Source organism: Amphiura filiformis, chromosome 1 (genome assembly GCF_039555335.1).
Source record: "Amphiura filiformis chromosome 1, Afil_fr2py, whole genome shotgun sequence".
Taxonomy (NCBI): Eukaryota; Metazoa; Echinodermata; class Ophiuroidea; order Amphilepidida; family Amphiuridae; genus Amphiura; species Amphiura filiformis.
In genome coordinates this window covers 2,319,730-2,341,359 of record NC_092628.1, presented here as the reverse complement: position 1 = coordinate 2,341,359, position 21,630 = coordinate 2,319,730, and the positions used below count along the sequence as shown (strand labels likewise).

Genomic DNA, 21,630 nt, shown 5'->3' with positions numbered 1-21,630 from the left:
AACAGTTTAGGCAATTTATTAACATTTTTTTTATTGAACTTTCACTGGGATAACTGAAAGGGCCTTTAACATGTTTAAGATAATTATGCATAACTTTTAAACCTGTTCATTAAACGAAACCAACTAAATTATAGATATTACTTATATTATATGTTATTTATACATCAACTATATATTATGCCGTTGTGGGTTTTTTTAATTCTTTACTTTGAAATAAAAAAAAATATGATTGTATAATTTTATTTTTTGTTACAGTCGGTACGAAGTTTAGAGAGTATTATTATGGAACTACCAACGATGCCTATGAGCAGAATGATCATTAAGCATAAAGTAAAAACGAGCTCTCAGTAAGCTAAATAGTATGGCATTAAAACAGGTAACGTAGTTGACATATATCATTCATTTATTAGAGTCAGAGTCAAAGATATAGACATACACGCCATCCAACGGCTAATTAGATTCTTTTAGAATTTTGCGAATCTCATGAGGTGGGCGTTCGTGTAATCGCATATCATTTAGTCATTATAACCAAAGGAAACGGAGCAGGATGTAGTTGAAAGATAACCACATGATTTTGTCAGCATATTAATCAATAATAGGTAACCAATACAATCATCTCAACTCAACGAAATAAATCGCATTTGCACTAGCTTACACTTGGTGTATTCGTTGTATTTGGCTGAGTATGTGATCTTGTAGAGATCACGTCAGTGCCAGATATGAAAGCCTTTAATACAGTAGACGGCTGCGGTATCTCTGCATATCTGCATGTTATCATACACCGTAGGACTACTTTAAATTGCGGATGGCTACTTGCGTAAATAAAGAAATTGATTGAGCTGTTTGCAAGAGTAGGTATAGTAGCGTAAAAGTTAAAATGTCCATTGTTTGGAATCGCGTTTCCTATGAAGAGTGGTAAGAAGCACAAGAAAAATGCACAGACAACAACAAAAAGATGCTTGGTAATCATGAGTTCTTGACTATCAATGTCAGCCAGATTATCCAGACTTTCAGTACTCCTGCCTAGACTTCTTTCATATTGTGAAAGTTCCAGTTCTTGAGCTCTTTTGCGTTTAAAATACTTTTTATATGGATATAAATCCAGGAATAACACACAATTATTGTCAGTATAGGCAAGGGGAAAGCAAAGAGAGTTTGCGCGATGTTAAAGGTATCTGCCCCTGGTACGTCATCTATATCTGAGCATGATGGGTAATCGACAGTCTCATACCCAAATGATCCAATTCCAGCCAACACAAAGCTAAGTGTGAATCCAGCAGACACAATCCATGTGAATGCGACCATAAGAACAACATGGAATGGTTTGTAGATAGTTTCATACTTGAATGGTCTGGTTATATAGACAAGTCGGTTGATAGCAATAGCTGCTAGATTGTACAGACTGACTCCAGTGCAAATGTACAGGACAAACGCCGCCACACCACATAACCATTCAGCATCAGGTAAAGCCCATCCATTTTTACCAAGAAGAGCTACAACAAACCACGGTAAAAATAAACATGTCAATAGATCTGCCACACTCAAGCTCACCACAAACGCGTTAGTCGATGTACGCAGTTTTTTTGAGAGAATCACGCTGCAGATGATCATTGAGTTACCCAATACTCCAGCTATGACAATGATAATGACCAGAGTAGCACCAAAAACGAGTTCACCATAAGCTAAAGCATAAGGAGCATGGGTTGTATTAGAATTAGCAGATGTCATCTCCATATTGTTACGTTGAAAGCCCTGTTTCACAGAGTACGTTCGCAAGTGTTTTGATACCGCCTTTGCTCTCGAAACGGTTGTAACAGTCTCCCGGAACACTTTCAAGCTACAAGATAAATTTGCGTGCGTGTCTTGCTATCGGTGTTTTGAAAGCATGATATAAAAATCAGGATATGATAAGTGAGTGCTTTCGAGACAAGTTGGATATTGAACTCGCACTAATTACCACATGTCAATTGTAAACTTTAGTTAGTAGCGTGCATTATCATATTATAAACAGGGAAACGTAACAGGAACTAACTTTGTGGTATAGTATCCGATTTACTACGTCAAATGGTTTATACTGCCATGGGTGAAACAAAATTCAAAAGTAATTTTATATAAATTTATTTTCAACGTGCGATCTTGCCGGATGCCAAAATTTATGTCGTAACTCAAATATCAGGTCACGATTATTTAAAAAAAAATCGTAAAAGCATGACGCAAATGCACACACTACACAGAAATATTGCATCTTGTCGATCTCGCATGACGTACTGCATGTAAATGTTCTTTGCATGAAATAAGTACGATTAGGCTAATAAATAGGATGGAAGGTATCACCGTTGTGGTGACATCATGCGCTTATTTACTGTGCTTAAAATGGCGGAAAGACGGTGATCCGTTTGAATGCAGAAACAAAAAACTTTAGTTTAGCAAGGCATCTGTAAAATGGTTACGGGAAAGGGTTGCATGGAAGTCGTGATAGGTGAAAATAACAGTCACAGAGATCTGACACCTTGCAAGGGTTGGGGAACTCGGAAAGTATGATTGCAATAATAAGGTCACGTGGTTAATCCGTATAATGCCATTTAAACACGTAATGAACACACAAGACAATATTTTTGTACGATTCAAGGTCATCAGGTGCCTTTATGGGCTAGCCACATGACCTTTACTTCTTCCGAGTCATTGAAACCTTATAGGACAGGACCATTATCTTAAAGTCTAGGTATTTCTTCCACCCGACACATCCATGAATCATTCTCCTACCACAATTTTCCTTTTCTGAAACCAATTAAATGATTTGGAAACATTGTAAAGGCATCGGGACATTTTCTGGACTAAATTTTCTTCGTCTCTGATTTCCGTCTTTCCACCATTGTAAGTATCGCAATAGGCGCATTATGTCCCCAAAAGTGAAACCTTCCATCCTATTTATTAGCCATATCTTACTTATTTCAGCAAAGAACTTACTGTTTGCATAATTCTTGTTACAGCAATGTTACAATACTTGTGTGTAGTGTGTGTACGGTTTATAAAGACGGCACAAAAAGAAACGCAGGCGTGAGCTGTTATATATACGTCTACAGCGTCAGAACTAATAATTGTGTTCACAATATTTCAACATAGAAAGAAGGATGATTTATTTACACGCATTTTGATATCCTATTTGTCCAACAACACAGCAGTGTATTTAAAGAAGATATCCGAATTTAAAAGTTGCCGCTATTTGTATTGATTTACTATGCTAGTGCAGTTATACTGCACAGCAAACATGATTCGACCTTTGCAGAACAGGAAACTATTCCAGCAAAATCAATCGATAAAGTCTATCTATCCACCAGATTGAATGGTGGACTACGCTTATGCCCAAATATGGCACTTGCCAATCAATAATTCATTCATTCATTCATTTTATTTTTTCATCATCATCAATACATACATAATCAGCATAACAGACAATGTTGAAAATAATGATGTGATGAGGTAGATGCATTACAAAGCCAAAGGCCTGAAAGACAATGCATCACCTTTACATTAAATAATATATAAGTTAAGATATTTACACAAGAAAAAAAAAATCAGTATAAAAACAGAAAAAAAAGAGACAGCACGGAACCCATCTTGAATATCACTTATATACATTAACCAGGCAAATTAATGCAATTTTGTGTTTATATGTAACAACTTCAGTAACTTGTACAATAGAGTAAAAACAGAATTATTACATGAATGCGATAATCAAGAGTTAGTGATCACCTTTAACGATTCTAATAATACCAGTTTTGAATTTGGAGATGCAATTTGCTTCTTTGACTTCCTTTGGTAAGCTATTCCACAGCCTAGGGCCAAGTGACAAAACATTATTAAGTCGATGGACCTCGGCCCGATAATCATTTTTTACCTCTTGTATCATAATTGTGGATAGACTTCATATTGATGAAAGTATTATCAAAAGATCTTGGTAATAGACACATATGGTATTTGTACATAAATAGACCCAATTCCTTATTATAAAGTTGATACACATCAAGAATATTAAATTTTTCAAACAATGGCTTTGTATGACACAAATAGGAGCTGTTAGAGATGACCCTTACAGCTCTTTTTTGAAGCTTTACAATTCTATCCAAAATATTTTTATTGGCATTGCCCCACAATATTATACCATAAGTTAAGAATGGTAAGATAAGGGTACAGAACAACTGGTACATGTTGGGTTTTGGTAAGAAATGTTTGAGTTTGTTTAGTACACCAATATTCTTACAGCATGTTTTACAAATACTATTTATATGCGACCTCCATGTGAGGTTATGATCTAGAGTAATACCAAGAAATTTTGCATCATATACACGTGTCAACTTACATCCATCAAGATATATTTGATAATCATTGGTAATATCATTAGTCTGATGAGGTGTTCCAAAGAACATAAGATTTGTCTTGGTGGCATTTAAAGACAGTTTGTTACATTTGAACTAATTTACAACCTCTTTTAACTCTACATTCATAGTATCACATAATCTTTGTATATTACTATCAGAGTAGCATACTGTTGTATCATCAGCAAACAGTATAAATGATAAAAGTGTTGATGTGTTACATATATCATATATAATAAAAAGAAGAGGACCAAGGATAGACCCTTGTGGCACTCCACAAAGTATATTTTCATATGATGATTGAGCACCATTAAAGGATACAAATTGTTTTCTGTTTGACAGGTAGTTTTCAAACCATTTATGAGATACACCACGAAAGCCATAATGATATAGTTTGTGTAATAAAATTTCATGGTTGATGGTATCAAAAGCTTTCGATAAATCCATAAAAATACCAGCAGTGTACATATTATCATCAATAGCATTATTTACATCTTTAATAAAATCCAATACCGCCATATATGTTGAATGATTATGTCTAAACCCATACTGTCTGTTGTAAAGAATATCTTTGTCATCTAAAAAGTTACAACATCTATCATGTATAATTCGTTCTAGAATCTTGGAAAAACAAGGCAACACAGATACAGGCCTGTAGTTACCAAATGATTCAGGAGATTCTTTCTTATAAATTGGCACCACCTTTGCTATTTTTAAGGTATCTGGAACAATTCCATCTGAGAGCGACTTATTGAATATTAATTTAAGCGGATACACAATCTCAGCTGCAACCAATTTTACTAAGTCAGATTTTACAAGATCATGACCCGGGCTTTTTCTGTTACCTAGTTTTTTGATGATTTTCAAGATTTCATTTTCATCTGTTGGTTGGAAAAAACATGTAGAGTTACAACTATTAGCTAGGTACTGGTTAAAATCTTTACCTTGATGTTTGATTGATCCAGCTAATGTTGGTCCAATGCTGGCAAAAAATTCATTAAAATTGTTTGCAATTTCTTTAGGCTCAGTATAGGTCTTATTGTTACTTACAAACTTTTGACATTGTACCTTTTTTGGACTTCTGAGTATTGAGTTCAGGATTTTCCAGGTATTCCTCATATTGTATCTTTCTTTATCCAGTTGAGAACTGAAGTAGTTTTGTTTTGCTCTCCTTAATAGGGACTTTAATCTGTTTCGATACATCTTATATTTAGATACATTAGTTTCAGTAGGTTTTTGCATAGATTTTTTATACAACCTGTTCTTCCTGCGTATACATTTCAACAATGAGTAGGTTATCCAAGGTGCCTTTGGCGTCTTGTTTTTAGCGTTATGTTTTTAAAGCACTTTTTGGGGATACATTCTTCAAACACTTCTTGGAATTTATCTATAAAATTGTTGTATGACACATTAGCATTTTCGTTTTCACACACATTATCCCAGTCAACCTGGCTCAGTTTGTCTTTAAGTACATCTATATTATGTTTACTCATGTCCCTGATTTCTATATCGACAGTACTGGAATTTCTGTCATAGACACTTACATCTGTAGATACAAATATAGGTAGGTGATCACTTATATCACTTATTAAGATACCAGAGGTTTGCTTAGCATAATTGTTGGTAAATATATTATCAATAAGAGTTGCTGACGTACGTGTTATCCTAGTTGGCTTGATGATACTCGGATACAAGGAATATGAAGACAAAATGTCAACAAATTCGCCAGTTGATTCATGGACGTCATTATTTAACAGGTTTATATTAAAGTCACCCATTATATACAGAAGCTTATTTTCTTGACCTGTGATTTTAGACAATATCGTATCAACACATTTGTTGAATTCTTTCATATTCTGGTCAGGTGGCCTATATATCACACCAATGACAATGTTTTGTGATTTGTGCTTTTCAATTTCAATGAACAGAGATTCTGTGTCTTTGAGGCAATTAAGCTCATTGATATCATTTCTCATATTATAAACAATATTCTCCTCAACATGCATACACACACCACCGCCTTTCTTATTAATTCTGTTACATACTTCAAGGTTGTAGCCTTTAAGATGATAATAATCATGAGGCTTGTCTTCCAACCAAGTCTCAACAAGTCCAATGACTTGAAAATTGATGTCGACTTCTGACAGTAACTCTGTGAGTGAATCAAAATTCTTTTTTACACGTCTTATATTACTACAAAGCATTGTTAAATTGTTACTGTTGATACCAGGAGTATCTTTTAATTCATCAGTGAAATAATATTTCGAGTTACTATTACAATCAATATTTTCAGGTATACCTACATTGTCATCAACAGGATTAAACTTCATGTTCTCAAAGTGAGTTTTTACATGGTCAGTGTTTAGATCACCATTTTCAAAACACCTGTATAGTTGAAGTTGGAATTCACATTCATTGGTTATATGATTAAAAGGTAATGTAAGACCTTCGTTACAACTAGCACAATGCCAATATTTAGTAGTGTCACTACATCTAAACTCTTTTGCGGTTAGGTTACTACAGCATTTATGAACATATTTCATACATAATTTACACGTTAGCTTTCTATGATTTCTTTTAACAAGATGGGAACATACACTGCATACACAAGACATAAAGAAAAATAGGAAAAAATTACTCAGAGATGCTGTTACTACAGCGATCAATAAGATTTGAATTAGATTTCACTTTACCTGCATCATACAGAAATAAGTTTTAAATCTAACACCATACTACAAGCTGAATTGTTGAAGTACAAAGGTATGTATACAACAACAAAGTTATAACATAATATAAGTTATATATTGTCACACTCATCAGATATTCCAAACACATAAGCAGTATTTGCAATCATAAATGTGTTTAACCATAACAATGTCAGCCTCATCATTTCAACCAACTAATTATAAAATTATAATAATTAACATAGCCCAATAGGCCTATTTAGTTTATCATTGAGAGAAACATAACTGTAACAACATGACCATTAAAGTGCACCATTAGTATCATGATATGATTTTAGAGAAAAGCTGTACAGTATAACAACTTTGTACTGTAATACCACTAACTCGTCATCTCAGTCTACTAGTGATGGCAATGTAACATACACACTTCACAAGTCATTTTCATCAAAGATTACTAAACACATTACCAATACATTCGATATTTCCTGGGATTACCCACATCATTTAATATCATCAATTTCATCTTACAATAATATTGGTACTTACAAGAACCCAAGATACATGTTCATGTAGGTGGCAATTTTTCAACAAAAAATAAATAAAATGATTCTCACAAAAGACATGATCCTCAACATGTCTGGTTGTCAATCATTATGACAAATGATGGCACAACTAGAACGACTTAGGAATATAGAAAGATAATTTCATGTGTAAAAGACAAGTGAAGAAGATAGAAACAATTCATTTCAGATAATATTCATATTCAACCAGAATATCATATATTTGTAAGAATTATCATAATATCCTCATAATAATCCCCTCACTCGCTGCACTGACCAAAGTTATGGACAGATATGGGAGCTGTTTTTAACGGGTTTTTTAGCGGTTAATAACCCATAATAAAAGAAGCAGCGAAGAAATTTGTTAGCCATATAAGGAAGTGTTGTAAGTTGTTTAGTCTGCCATTTTAGCGGTTGTTTCTTCCACCGGACTAATAAGGCGCTTTTAGGCACAAAATCATACCGTATGAAAGATCATTTTAAGACCGATATTCAACTTCATTATATCCAAAATGAATTAGTGGTAGGCGCTATTTGTCCATATTTTTCGCAATTGTTTCAACAATTTGATCCTTAGCCCCCCGGGGGGGGGGGGCACTCAACACAATTGACCATACGGGTATGCTCCCCCGGAAAGACCCCCTTTTTGGGTTTCGCAGCTCCGAAAGACCCCCTATATTTGACCAAAATAAAGCTCCGAAAGACCCTTGATTTTGATAATGTCAGCTCTAAAAGACCCAAAAATTGCTCATTCCTCATATTTCTTGTTTTTTCAGGCGATTTTCAACCAAAAAGACAAGAAAGACCCTTGATTTTGACTTTTCGCAGCTCCAAAAGACCCCATTTTACTTGTTCACAGCCCGGTTCGCAGCTCCGAAAGACCCCTTTTACCGGTACGCCGTCAGCTCCCAAAGACCCACCACCTCAAAATTCCGGGGGAGCATACCCACCAAAAATTTTTGATGTGCCCCCCCCCGGCCTTAGCCCTGGGCTCCACAACCCCGAGCTACGCCACTGGGTTCTGTCTCTACATGGGTTGGCAGAAAGTGGGTTGGCAGAAATATGTGGCTAAGTGGGTTATAAAATCAGGGGAATGAAACCTGAAATAATAATAATCTATAAAGTTGACGGTCTTATTTCTGTTTGATTGCTTGCACACAACGATGGATAACAGAATAAAACATTTCGTGCTCCAGAGGGCGGTTATTGTTTCATTCGGGTCCATGACAAGTTCCCGGGACAATTTATGACAAAGAACATCGAGACACTCACTTAAAGTCATAATGTACGATCCTTTTTCAGAATTGACCTTTATTTTTTTCAAAACCGATTTTTTGGCATATTTGTAATACTTACACAGTCATGTTCTAACTTAAATCTATGAGCAAACTGTCAAATTCGTCCTATTTGTAGTAAAACGGGACGATTTTCTGTTGGTCCGACATAAAGTCATAATTTAAAATTATGACTTTATGTTGGCCACTATCGCAAACCGTAGTCTCCTACAAAACTAGCTTGGTTCCGCTCCCTCCACATGTGGAGGGAGAGTAACCAAACTGGCCGCGTAGGAGACTAACTCTGAGGCCGCACTCGCTATCCTGATCCAAATAGTGCGAGATGTTTCGAGTGATAGAGGCGAAGTTTATGATGTTGTTTCTTTGCAAATTACCAATGTTTTTCGAGTCCAAATGTATTGGGAACTTTCATAATGGTTGCATATTATCATTTTAGAAGAAAAAAAGAAAAATCTAAAAATTTAAAAAGATCGTACATTAAGGCTTTAAGGGGCTGTGCAATAATTATAAGCCCGGGGAGGGTAAAATTGGGGGGGCAAGAAATTTTTGGCGAGCCGAAAGGGGGGGGGCAAGCAATTTTTGGCAAGCCGAGAGGGGTGGCAAGCTATTTTTGGCACGCATTCACGGGGCGCCTTTTTAATAAAACGCTCTAAAAAGGCTTAGGAAAACGGTACGGAAACGCTTAAATATGCAAATTTTCCTGCTCGCTGCGCTCGCAACATACATCTACACCATTTAAAGTTTGGAATTTGGGGTCCCCAAAATTTGGCATGTTCAAGGGGCGGGGGCAAATAATTGTTGGCGGGCCGAGAGGGGGGGGTGGCTAGCGATATTTGGTGAGCCGTTCGGAAATTCCCCCCCCCCCGGGGGGCTGATAATTATTGCACAGCCCCTAAGCATAGATAAAGAGCTTTTGAGCAAAGCCTATTGATCTCTATTTAACACGGCAGTGTCCCCGGGGGGAGGGGCGGCAGTGTCCCTGGGCGCGGGACTCCCGCTAGTATTTCAATATTGGATAAAATATTACAGCTGCGAATGGTGACTGGAATGATATCTGCAGTACTGTAACTTGTTTAAAAAGTAGATTTTTGAGTAAAAGTTAGTGCAGTTTCAAAGGTGCAGTTTAGTATTGCCAAAGAATTAATTCTAGTTGTATTAGAAAAAGTTACTTTTTAGGGAAAATTTTAACATTACGCCATTTTAATATGCTGATATTTGGATACTATCATACTACATTGTATAAAGCCAGCTAATTAGCATGTGTCATGTGCATTTTCAAACACAGATCAATGAGCATTAGAAACAAGTTTCAAATTATGTACCATGAACATTTTATGCATTCCTTTTGGCATAATATTGGCAAATATTACATTTTCATGACGGTCACCACTTGAATAGATGAGCTCATTAACTTGATAAAATGTTTCATGTGTGGGTAACCGTTGCATTTACCTATTGCCGTCGAAGTGATGTAATACTCGCATTACTACCAGAGGAGGCTTAAAGGCATTCCTACAGTGCACTATGATTGGGAAATTTGATCAATATAACCTAATTTTAAAGGCAAAGTTCCCATTGCCACACACACAAAATGGTAATTTTAAAACTGCAGCCAACGAGATAATAGTTGTTATAACTTATATTTGATTTTCTTACAGGAAACATTCATATTGTCCCACTGCATTAATTTTATTCATAAGTCTCAATGTTTTGAATGTTAAATAAAAGGATGAAAACATCAGATATTTGCACACAATCCCAATGCAAGGTATGGTCAACTATTGCACATGTGTACAAAAGCCAGACATACCAAGGTCAGAAACCCCATTGGGTTATGGGAATGCCTTTAAACATCCTCTGGATTACTACCAAAGCAATAAATGAATACAATTTTTGAATAGATCGCCCCGCACTACAAGCAGATTGCACACATCACCTGTAGGCCTATATGTCTGATAGTTAGCTCTTTTCAAACTTACTAATCTTCCAGGTGCGAGTGATCAGCATTTCTTTAACATCTAGATGGTTCAATGCATATAACGTGTGAACGTTGTAGTGCATGACAATCTATTCAAAAATTGTATTCATCTATTGCTATGGTAGTAAATCCGATTATTACATCACTTCGGATAATAATCGGATTAACTATCATAGCAATAGGTTAAAACCATTTTGGAATATATCGCCCTGCACTACAAGCAGGTTGTACATAAAATTGAGTTTGTGAAAAATTATATCAAGTTTGCAAAAATCATTTTCAGTTTGCATGTCCCTCATGGTACACCGTACAATTCCATAAAAGTTATGTACCATTTATGTGTTTATTTAGGTTTAAGTTGTTTCATTGAGCATTGTATTGTTGTTTAAAATGTCATGGACAACTAATATTGTTTTACATCACAGCCAATGAATTCACAGCAAATAACATGTTTCTAAAGCAAATTCGTTTCTATTCAATCTCACCCAATCTTAACATGCCAACTATTTGCTTTTAAAGCTCCTTAACCCCTGTGTTTTGTTATAAACACATTACCCTTTTAACCTGATATACGTGTGCTTATGAGCAATACTTGCTCCAAACAATAACGAATAAAAGTAACGAATGGTGATTTACCTTACTGAGCTGCTAGATATAATTGCAGGTAACACAGCTAAAACATAACCGACATTTTGTGTACCGGTAGCTTGTTTTCAAAATTGACCAAAATTTACAGATTTTGATATATGTGTTAATAAAAACCCTTTTCGCGAAGTGTGATAAAGTATACGTTTCCTTCATTACCATGATCATGCTTTCATATTATTAGTCTAAGTAAGCGTTTGGAACACAGAAATGATATTAAATCTATACAAAAAAAATAAAGATATTTTGCCAATCATGTAAAAGATGTGACGATTATTTTATGAGATACACGCGTGCGTGAACAACGTAGTCTACATCACTGTAGACTGGCCCCCAGTCTCGGTTCGGTTCCATCTCTGGATAATGTAACAATAAATAATTACATAATGCCCTATGAAAAAAATATGAAAAGTCCTGTAACCCCCCCTTATTTTCTTCAATGCCAAAAACCCATTCCTCTTCATCCACAAATCGACGCCACTAATTACACCCACCACAGTCAACCATGCAGCAATATAGAAATATACTCGTATTATATTAAGTGAACGCGAAAGTCCATTGAGCGCTGATTCCGTATTGGGTTGATTTTTAATGCTATGTAATCTACATTACCAGTCGTTCTCCATGGACCCGAGGGAGGGTCTACATCACTGTGGTCTACATAAAGTGTACCACCACCAACCGGAATGTCACATTTTACATAGGAAAAACATGGAAAGGTAGTATCAGTTAAGTCAATGTAAATTATCTTCTGAAATTAGTTGAGGTCCAAAATTAATTGCCCTTTTATGAACATAATCAGTATGCTTCGACTATATTTATAAATACGTTTTTATAAATACGCACGTGACCCATGGGCACGACATACCAAGACCAGCAAGCGTGACCAAATCCTCATGCATTGACCACTTTATACAGAACAGCTAGGATAGGAACTCTGTAGATTTGGATGGATTCCGAATTTGTAGTATGTCATCAAAAACTACATTTTGAAAGTATTTTAGGACGAAAAAAAGTTGAACAAAATAGACACTTTTGCTGCACAGTAGTCTCATGTTTTTCCGCCTTTGCATTCAAGGTCACTTCGAGATTTACTGTCTATAAGGGGTGGTCACGTGCGTATTTATAAAAACGTATTTATAAGTATAGTCGTAGCATGCTGATGTATTTGTTCCCAACATATTCGGATCATTCAGAATCTAATAAAGTTGACATTCTTTTCAGGTTCTTCAGGGTATCGGATGGTTCCGGTATATCAGCATAGTTACAAAATATCATGGCGCGAAGAACAATTTTGAATTGTGGATGTCTGCTGGCATAGATGAAGAAATTAACGGCACTATTAGCAAACGTTGGCAAAGCGGCGTAAAATACAAAATGTCCAGCATTATCAATTACGTTGCCAATGAAAAGATGAGAAAACAGGTAAAGAATGCACAGACGACAAGAAACAAGTTCTTTGTGATTTCAAGTTCTTGTTTTGTTATCTCCTCCAGTTTGCGCTGTCCAAGTTGAGCGGCTTGTGACTCCAAGTTGGCCGAGTATCTAACAAGTTCTGCTTCGCGGTCTTTCTTACGCTTATAATGACGCTTGATATGAATATAAATCCATACATAACAGACTATGATAGTGATGAGGGGAACCGGCAAACCAACTATGGTTTGGGCTAAATTAAAGGCGTCTGCTCCCTGAACATCATCCAAGTCAGAGCATGATGGGTAATCTACAGTCTCATACCCAAAGCCACCAACCCCACAGAGTATGAGTATCACTATAATACCTCCAGGAATTAGCCAGGTGAGTGCGATCATTAAAGCAACAACCCATGGTTTGTAGATATCTCGATATTGAAATGGTCTTGTTAGATAGATAAGTCTGTTGACTGCAATAGCTGCTAGGTTATACAGACTCACTCCTGTGCAAGTAAAAACCATAAAACCAGTAGCACCACACAACCATTCGGCTTTTGGTATCGCCCATCCATTTTTACCCAAGAAAGCAACCACGTACCACGGCAGAAATAGACATGTCAATATATCTGCACAGCTCAAGCTCACCACAAACGCGTTAGTCGATGTACGCAATTTTTTCGACAGTATCACGCTGCCTATGATCATGGAGTTACCAATAACTCCCGTGATAAGAATGATAATGACAATGATAGAAGCAAATATAAGTTCTCCATAAGCCAAAGAGTAAGGGACACCAGTGGCTTGGGTGGTAACAGCTTCCATTGTACTTGGTATCTTTGCCATTATTATTTCCAAGTTCCTCAGACTTCCTTCACTCTCAGGCTATCGTGTACAACAACAGAGTAAACGCGAGATTTCGAAAAATTAATTGATGATGAAAACAATGAGTCAAATGAAAACGGGAACTAAGCTCGTTTGTTAGATAATATTGTTCCGCACAATGTCCGCAAAACAAGTATTAGAAAAGTCCCGTGATTTCAGTTGAATGATATCGGATAGACCCAGGATGCTATTAGCTTTCCGTGCTGTGCTCTACCATGTCCACGAGTGACCTATGACTTTCTGAATAAAAGCATGTAATGTGAGCCTTTAAGGTAAATAACACACTGCCTCATGCTGGGAATTCCAAAATTTTGAGTTATTTGACCTTAAATGTGCTTATCTTTCTTTAGGTTTAAAATGTGCTTTATCTTTCTGTCATAACTTCCTGATTTTTAAAACTTCCTCATTTTAAAATCAGGTTAATACAAAGTACCATTCAAGTTGGACAGTTGAAAAGTCGATTGGTTCAAAATAACGGCACGTATTATTTCGTGCTTATCATACTTAATTGCATTTCAGTACTCACTCTGTATTTCTCTCTGTATAATTGTTTTGTATTTAAAAAAAGTTCTTTCCTATTTAAAAATCGAACACACAAAATGCAATAAAAATTAAAACAACCTTTATTGTAGAACCAATCAAAATTTTCAATTTTTGAAACTTTATATGAATTCTGGCATTCTGCATTCAGTAACACTGGATGAAACAATGAAGTAAATCACCACCACGAAACATCGGAATTTTGGATAAGACTATTCACAATCTCCTTGTAGTACTGTCCATTTTTAGCGAAACATTCATGGCTCGTCTTTCTTCCCATAAGTTGGTGAAAATAATACATTGCAGAACAGCATGTGGAAGTCGCACAAATTTTGCGAACTATTAAACTATCCTAGAAGAGAGAAACAATTACAAGTTGCCACAAAATAGAGATAGAAAAATCGTTGTTTCCTCGTGCATAATAATAATAATAATAAAAATAATAATAATAATAATAATAATAATAATAATAATAATAATAATAATAATAATAATAATAATAATAATAATAATAATACATGGGATTTATAAAGCGCCCTACGATGTGTCTTCAAAAGATCTGCATTTTGTAGAGGACTGTTGCTGTCTTTGATGGAGAGATGTGATGTTCAGCTTTGTACTTGCTTCCTCTTCACTCACGCATGTGATTCGAGGGGCCTTCCTCTGGATAGAGTCTAGTAATCCTAGAGTGGTGACGCTGGCACAGCGAGGCATAGTCCATCACACTGCGAACTTGAGCCTTGTAAACGGTTGCTCTGTGACATCAAGTTTATTTGCAAGTCTCCTCAGAGCGCCCAGTTTCTGTCCTGCTCTGGATGAGACGTTAGGAAATGTGCTTTGTCCAGGTCAGCTTGATATCCAGGTCCTCCTTCTCAGCCAGTTTGGTGTTACCAAACAGAAGATCTAGCTAGCTTGCTTGGATTCCTCTTTCTTGATATTAACATTTACCTTACATTTCGACGGCTCACCTTCCTTCTATCTGCCCAGATCCTCATTTTCTCCAGGTCTTTGTTAAAGGCTAGCTGTAACGGCTTCCGGATGTAATCTCACAACACCATGTGGAATCATCTGCATAGAAGTAGAGTTGGTTTTCACACTCATCACCCAAGTCATCAATGAAGACAGCGAACAAATGACCACTGGAGAAGAAGGAAGTACTGACAGGAAAGATAAGACAACTTGGATGGAACGATAGCTCCTAATCAAGGTGAGCAGCTTGCCGGATACTCCTTTTGCCATGAGTTTCGAACAAAGGCCATTGTACCAGACCTTGTCCAATGCTCCTTTGTTGTCCAGTGCAATGAGGCGGTGAGGATGTCAGCTGTGCTGTGGCCTAAATCAAAACTGTCTATCTGATATCAGATGATTTCCATGGAGGCACATCACTTCTGAAGTTGGCTCTGTACAACAGCCTCCATGACCTTGGTGATGATATCTTCATTGACTTTAAGAAGGCGTTCGATGGGGTGTGGCAAACTGCATTTGGGGCCACTATGAGTACGTATAACTTCAACCCAACACTAGTGCGTATTATCGAACAGTTGTACAGTAATGCCATGAGTGCAGTGCTGGCAAATGGAAACATAGGCGATTGGTTTCAATCATCAGTCGGGGCGAGACAAGATTGCCTGCTATCACCAATGCTTTTCAACTTATTCTTGGAAAGAAATATGGCTGATGCACTACAGAAGCAAAATACAAGAACTGGAGTTGAGGTGTTTCCGTGTTTGTGAAAGATCCTTAACATCTCATATAAAGACCGTGTGACCAACGAGGAGGTGCAGACCAAGGTGAAGCGAGCTATTGGTCCCTACGATGACCTACTAACAGTCAGGCAACGTAAACTACGTTTAGTACGGCCACATCTCTCGCTCCTCTAGTTTAGCAAAGACAATCTACAGGACCAGTGCATGGTGCAAGAAGAGGAAGACAGAAAAAGAGATGGGAAGACAACATAAGAGAATGAACTGTCCTGAACTTTGCCCCCTTACAGAGGGCAGTGGAAGACAGGAACATATGGAGAGCCGGTTAAGGGAGCAGTAAGCAGTAAGTATTAAGGACCCCATTGGAATCAAGCCTGAAACATTGGCTTTATGGGTTATCCTGGTTCCTAGTGTATTCACTTTATATCGTCGGGTGTATTACATAGTGACGTATGTTGATTTTTGTCATTTTTATGAAAATTGGCCAATGTATTTTAAATGGTGAGTAGTATAATATTACCAAGATTTGAAGCTCAAGTTTGCATAATTAATTAGCTAATTAATTATGCAAATGACGGATGTTGATATATTACATTACCCGACGTTTTACATAGTGGCGTATCTAAACATCCGTCACTATGTAAAACGCCGTTTACTCGGAAAAACAACTAAATTGTATGGCGTATCTGTCACATCCGTCACTATGTAAAAACATTATTTTTCAATTTGAACGTACGTAATTCAATATTGTTCATTGAAACCTACATGATTTCTTGACGGATGTTGATAACTGGGTATAAACCAAAAACTTTTACGTAGAGCAGATATTCAATAGATCATTATTTTAGTAAAATATCACTTTTAATAAATTTTTAATGTTTCGAGTTGATTCGACAATTATTTAGAGACATTATTTCAAAGCTTTACAATATAAAAGGGATGATTAAGTAATAAAAAATGAAAATATGATCCTTTTTAATGAGTAGGTTATTGAAAGATGATCAAAATATGTTCAGAGGCGTTTAGAGGCGGCTTCAAATTTACAGATAACACAGTGTAAATTGGTAAAAACTTAATACAATCATTGGCGTTTTGTAAAAAGAAGTTACAGCTTGTGTGATCCGTCACTATGTAATACACCCGACGATATATCTTATTTTTTATTTTGTCTAGTGTCATATGTAATGTATTTAAATTTGTAACAATATATATTTATGAATTTTTATAATGCTCTGCTTTATATGGAACCAAATAAAACCAATCAATCAATCCTATTTTCCTTGGTGTTGTTGTTTTTTAGCTTCCTGCTGAATAAGCGACGCTTCTTGGTTGCTCCTGGTTTGCAGTGGTTATCAAACCATACACTTCTAGTGCCCGTTTCTATTCATCGTTATGTATTCTTCTCCCGTGCATTATTTTCGCGAACTACCCTTCACAGCCCAAATTATATAAAACTGCACGCTAAACAATGCATTATCTAAAACTTGCACGCTAAACAATAGATTCTAGATAATACGTGCACGCTCAAATACTAGAAATACTACTTTCACATAACCATATAGTAGAGTTAGGTGACGCTTTCGACACAGAGGTCACATAACTATATAATTGTCTGTTCGATATATATACCATCATAAAAGTACGAATATACATTCTGTGGTGTTAAAATGGTATAGTTAGGGTGCAACTCGCTAGACTTGAGTCCAGTCCTCGTTTACGGAGTTTAGGGTTAGGGTAGGGCAGTCTTGTAATAAGACTAGTAGAGTTGCACCCTATTCGGCAATCGCTCGTGCAAATATCATTGTCGTAAATTATGATTAATGACCTCAAATAAATCAAAACATCAAATGAGAATAATCGAGCTTCTATTAATTAAAAAGGGCCAAAACAGGTGGATCATAATTATACAAGATGACACCATTGCAAAATATTCAGCATTTTACAAATGAAATACATGTAGGCCTATATCTAAAATAACATAGCCGGGCCCGGAAACACACACTAGCGCATAATATCATGATCATGCTTTATAATACCATAGGCCTTCAAACACATGTGTTTGAAGGCCTATGATAATACTGAACAAATTGTTAAATCCCAATGTCGTGTGTTTTAATATAAGTAGATTTTAAAGTTCAAATTATAGAGCTATAAAGTCCAGTTGATATTCACCGTAGTACTAGTCGGGGCTTCGGACATCTAAATCGATCGTTTCCAGGTGAACTGGTTCAGTGCTCTAAATGATCACAACATAAAGTCAATTGGTTACAAACCATGCGTGAATAAGTTACTGAAGTATGACGTATGGCGCAATCGATACCATTCATAGCTAACTTATACAGGGATTGATTTTCTTTACCAGTTAAATGCTACGTAGCTGGTCAATGTCCTGACGGTGTTTTTAAAATGTAAGATATTTTCCCTAATATTAAAACTAATATAATGAATGCAGCAATTAATATTGCCTATTGTTTTAATAGGCCTACACTCAAAGTGTATGACGGATAATGTACTCGTGCAAATGCATTCGTCAAGATAATTGCACTTGCCATGGAGTTATTGCATTTAGCTCTTGAGCCTATCGGCTCTCGAGCTAAATGCAATAACTCCACAGCGAGAAAAATTATCTTGACGAATGCATTGCACTCAGTTCATTATCCTTATCATACCTTGTCACCAGTATTCTTGAACACAAGCTTTGCTGGTATACCATTGCATCACTGATAATAGTAGTGATGTTGCTGCAAGCTTCTTCTGGGTCATCGAAGTGCAAGAGACCAGTTTGCAGATGCAAGAAAACCTCTCATTCCCCAGTAGTCGGTGTTATCGTACTGTCACACTTTGTGCTTGTATAAAGGGTTTATTTCTGTACAGTGGCACATTCAGTTTAAAATGAACTTGACCGTGGTCTGAAGTACCGAGTCTTCATCTAGATCAATGAAGACCAAGTCAAAAATCTGGTCTTCACGATTAGGTTCTTTGAAAAATTGTGTTAGACCAAGATCATTACACATCTCAAGTGTTCGGCGTCCAGCCGCATCTGTTATACGTGCTGCAAACTTGCCAAGCCATTCCTTGTAGTGAGCATTGAAATCGCCAACAAGAACTACTGATTGTATATTGGAGTTCAGATCGCTGATGAAATCAATGATAGCACTATGTGATCTATAGACAGCAACACGGAGTATATTTGTGATTTCATTTTTTACCGAGTACCACATGAGCTCCACGTCATCTGGATCAATAGCACTGTCATGAAATATGACGATACCCTCCAGGCAATAGATGGCAATCCCTCCTTTGTTGGATGTAGGTCTGTCTCTACGACAGCTGAGGGGGTATCCTGTTATTGTTATACAGTCAGCACCATCATTCACAGTAGCATCCAAGCTTTCCACGATGACAATAATGGATGGCTTTCGTTAGTGGCACAGATTGGACGGCTCACTTATAATCGAACATAGTCCTCCGATTGGCTCAAGATAGATCTCGTATTCCTCTATGTGTGTCACTTGATGATAAAATTACTTTGAATTCCTTGTAACAACATACAAATTTGCATCTGGAAACCGGGTCTGGAACTGATTTTGGGACAGCCATAGACTTCAGCGCCGTATCAAATCTCATAAAAAGGCCACGACTGGGGAGTATGTTCTTTTGTTTCCCACACGAAAGCTTGCGTCAACATCTATACTATACTTCTTTGGAAACGTTGACCTTTGACCATTCTTTGTAAATGCCCTGCTATGACCTTGATAAGTAGACTTGATTGGGTACAGTAAAAGCACCCACTTTACTGAGTTGTTTAGCACCTGGTCAGTAGATAATCCTACTGGGATACAGTCAGCATGGTCAGTAGTTTAACATGGTGTGAGCATGGTGAAAGACTCATTATTGATTTAGGCGCGGATATTAAAGGCACAAGTCCTTTGCGTGCATAGCAGAAAATTTTAATAGAATATTCGGAGTTTTCTAACTAAAATGCTAACTGCATTCTGTATTTATCTATTTATTTAGGCCTGTGCCTATTTATTTTTTTACTGACTCATTTATTTATTTGGTAGATAAGTAAAGTTTAGTAATATTCCATGACTCATCGTTTTATTATTGATTGTTGATGTTGATAACTTAAGGTTGGTCTGAACCCTGGAATTATGGAAACTTTCGGGCCTCATTCTAAATTGTTGGTCTAAAGTAAATAAAAGTATACAAATTTAGAATGGCAAAGACTTGATAAGTTCATCTGTGAGGTCAAATTTTTGGGATTTTGGGCCAAAAATGCCATTTTGGCCCAAATTTGACCTCACAGATGAACTTATCAAGTCTTTGCCATTCTAAATATGTATACTTTTTATATACTTTAGACCAACAATTTAGAAGTTATGAGGCCCGAAACTTTCCATAATTCCAGGGTTCAGACCATAAAAGGTTGGTCTAAAGTACATGTATATAAAAGTATACAAATTTGAGAAATTTGCACCAAAAATGGTCAAAACATGCTGATTTTTCAAAAAAATCATAAAAAAGCCTGATTTTGGCCCAAATTTCAAATATTTTTGGTGAAATTGGTCAAAATTCAAAAAAATGAAAAAACGGGTCCTAGATATTTTTGGCCCAAATTTTTTTTTTTTTTTTTTTGCACGATAGAGAAGTGGGCCAAAAACCGTTATTTTTGGGATTTTGGGCCAAAAATGCCATTTTGGCATAAATTTGACCTCACAGATGAACTTATCAAGTCTTTGCCATTCTAAATATGTATACTTTTATATACTTTAGACCAACAATTTAGAAGTTATGAGGCCCGAAAGTTTCCATAATTCCAGGGTTCAGACCAACCTTAAAACTTGATTGATTGGTTGATTGATAATTATTTCACATTTATATTCCTAGTTTATAGGCCCTATGGAACGTCTATTAATTTTTAATAGCATCGTACATTAGATAAATAAGCCTTATCAGTATTGATTTATTCTATTCAGCAATATCAAGGATTACTATCAAACTTCTCACAGCTTCTCAGTTGGCTTAGTGGTAACATACCGAGTGTTATAAAAGTGAGGTCCCGGGTTCAATTCCCACCCCTGCCTATTTTTTTCAAGACTGAGAATAAAAATGCAATTTCTGAACTGCAAACTTATTTGGCGAGCGATCTGAGCTGGTCCTTTTTTGGTGGCTGTGTATGTTACACGCACACCCCCTCTGGAATCCATGCTCATTACACTTCCCTTAATAACATTACGTCAGAATAGTTTGCACCAATTTTTCAAAAGTGTTTTCTCACTGTTTTACATCCTTTATATAACCTGACATTTAAACATTGTCTGAAAAACGTTGTTTGATGGGCAGTAGGGGCAAGTATCGGTCATATCACAAAAATCACTCCCCATGGCATAATTCATATAGCTTATTGGCTTCAATAGAGGTTCTGCCTATGACGTATTATACCGCAAATATGGCGTTCTTTCAACAAAACTGGATAAACACAAAATTTTATTTTCAAAATTCTCCGAGACTTTTGGCAATTTGCATTAAATTTGCCTCAAAATTTCTTGAGA

At 36.4% G+C, this 21,630-nt stretch overlaps 2 pseudogenes; both read right to left on the bottom strand.

Moving 5' to 3' along the window:
- Window positions 1-237: 237 nt before the first annotated feature.
- Window positions 238-2,102, bottom strand: LOC140169510 (protein trapped in endoderm-1-like; annotated as a pseudogene).
- Window positions 2,103-10,542: 8,440 nt separating this feature from the next.
- Window positions 10,543-14,135, bottom strand: LOC140169501 (melatonin receptor type 1B-A-like; annotated as a pseudogene).
- Window positions 14,136-21,630: the final 7,495 nt, after the last annotated feature.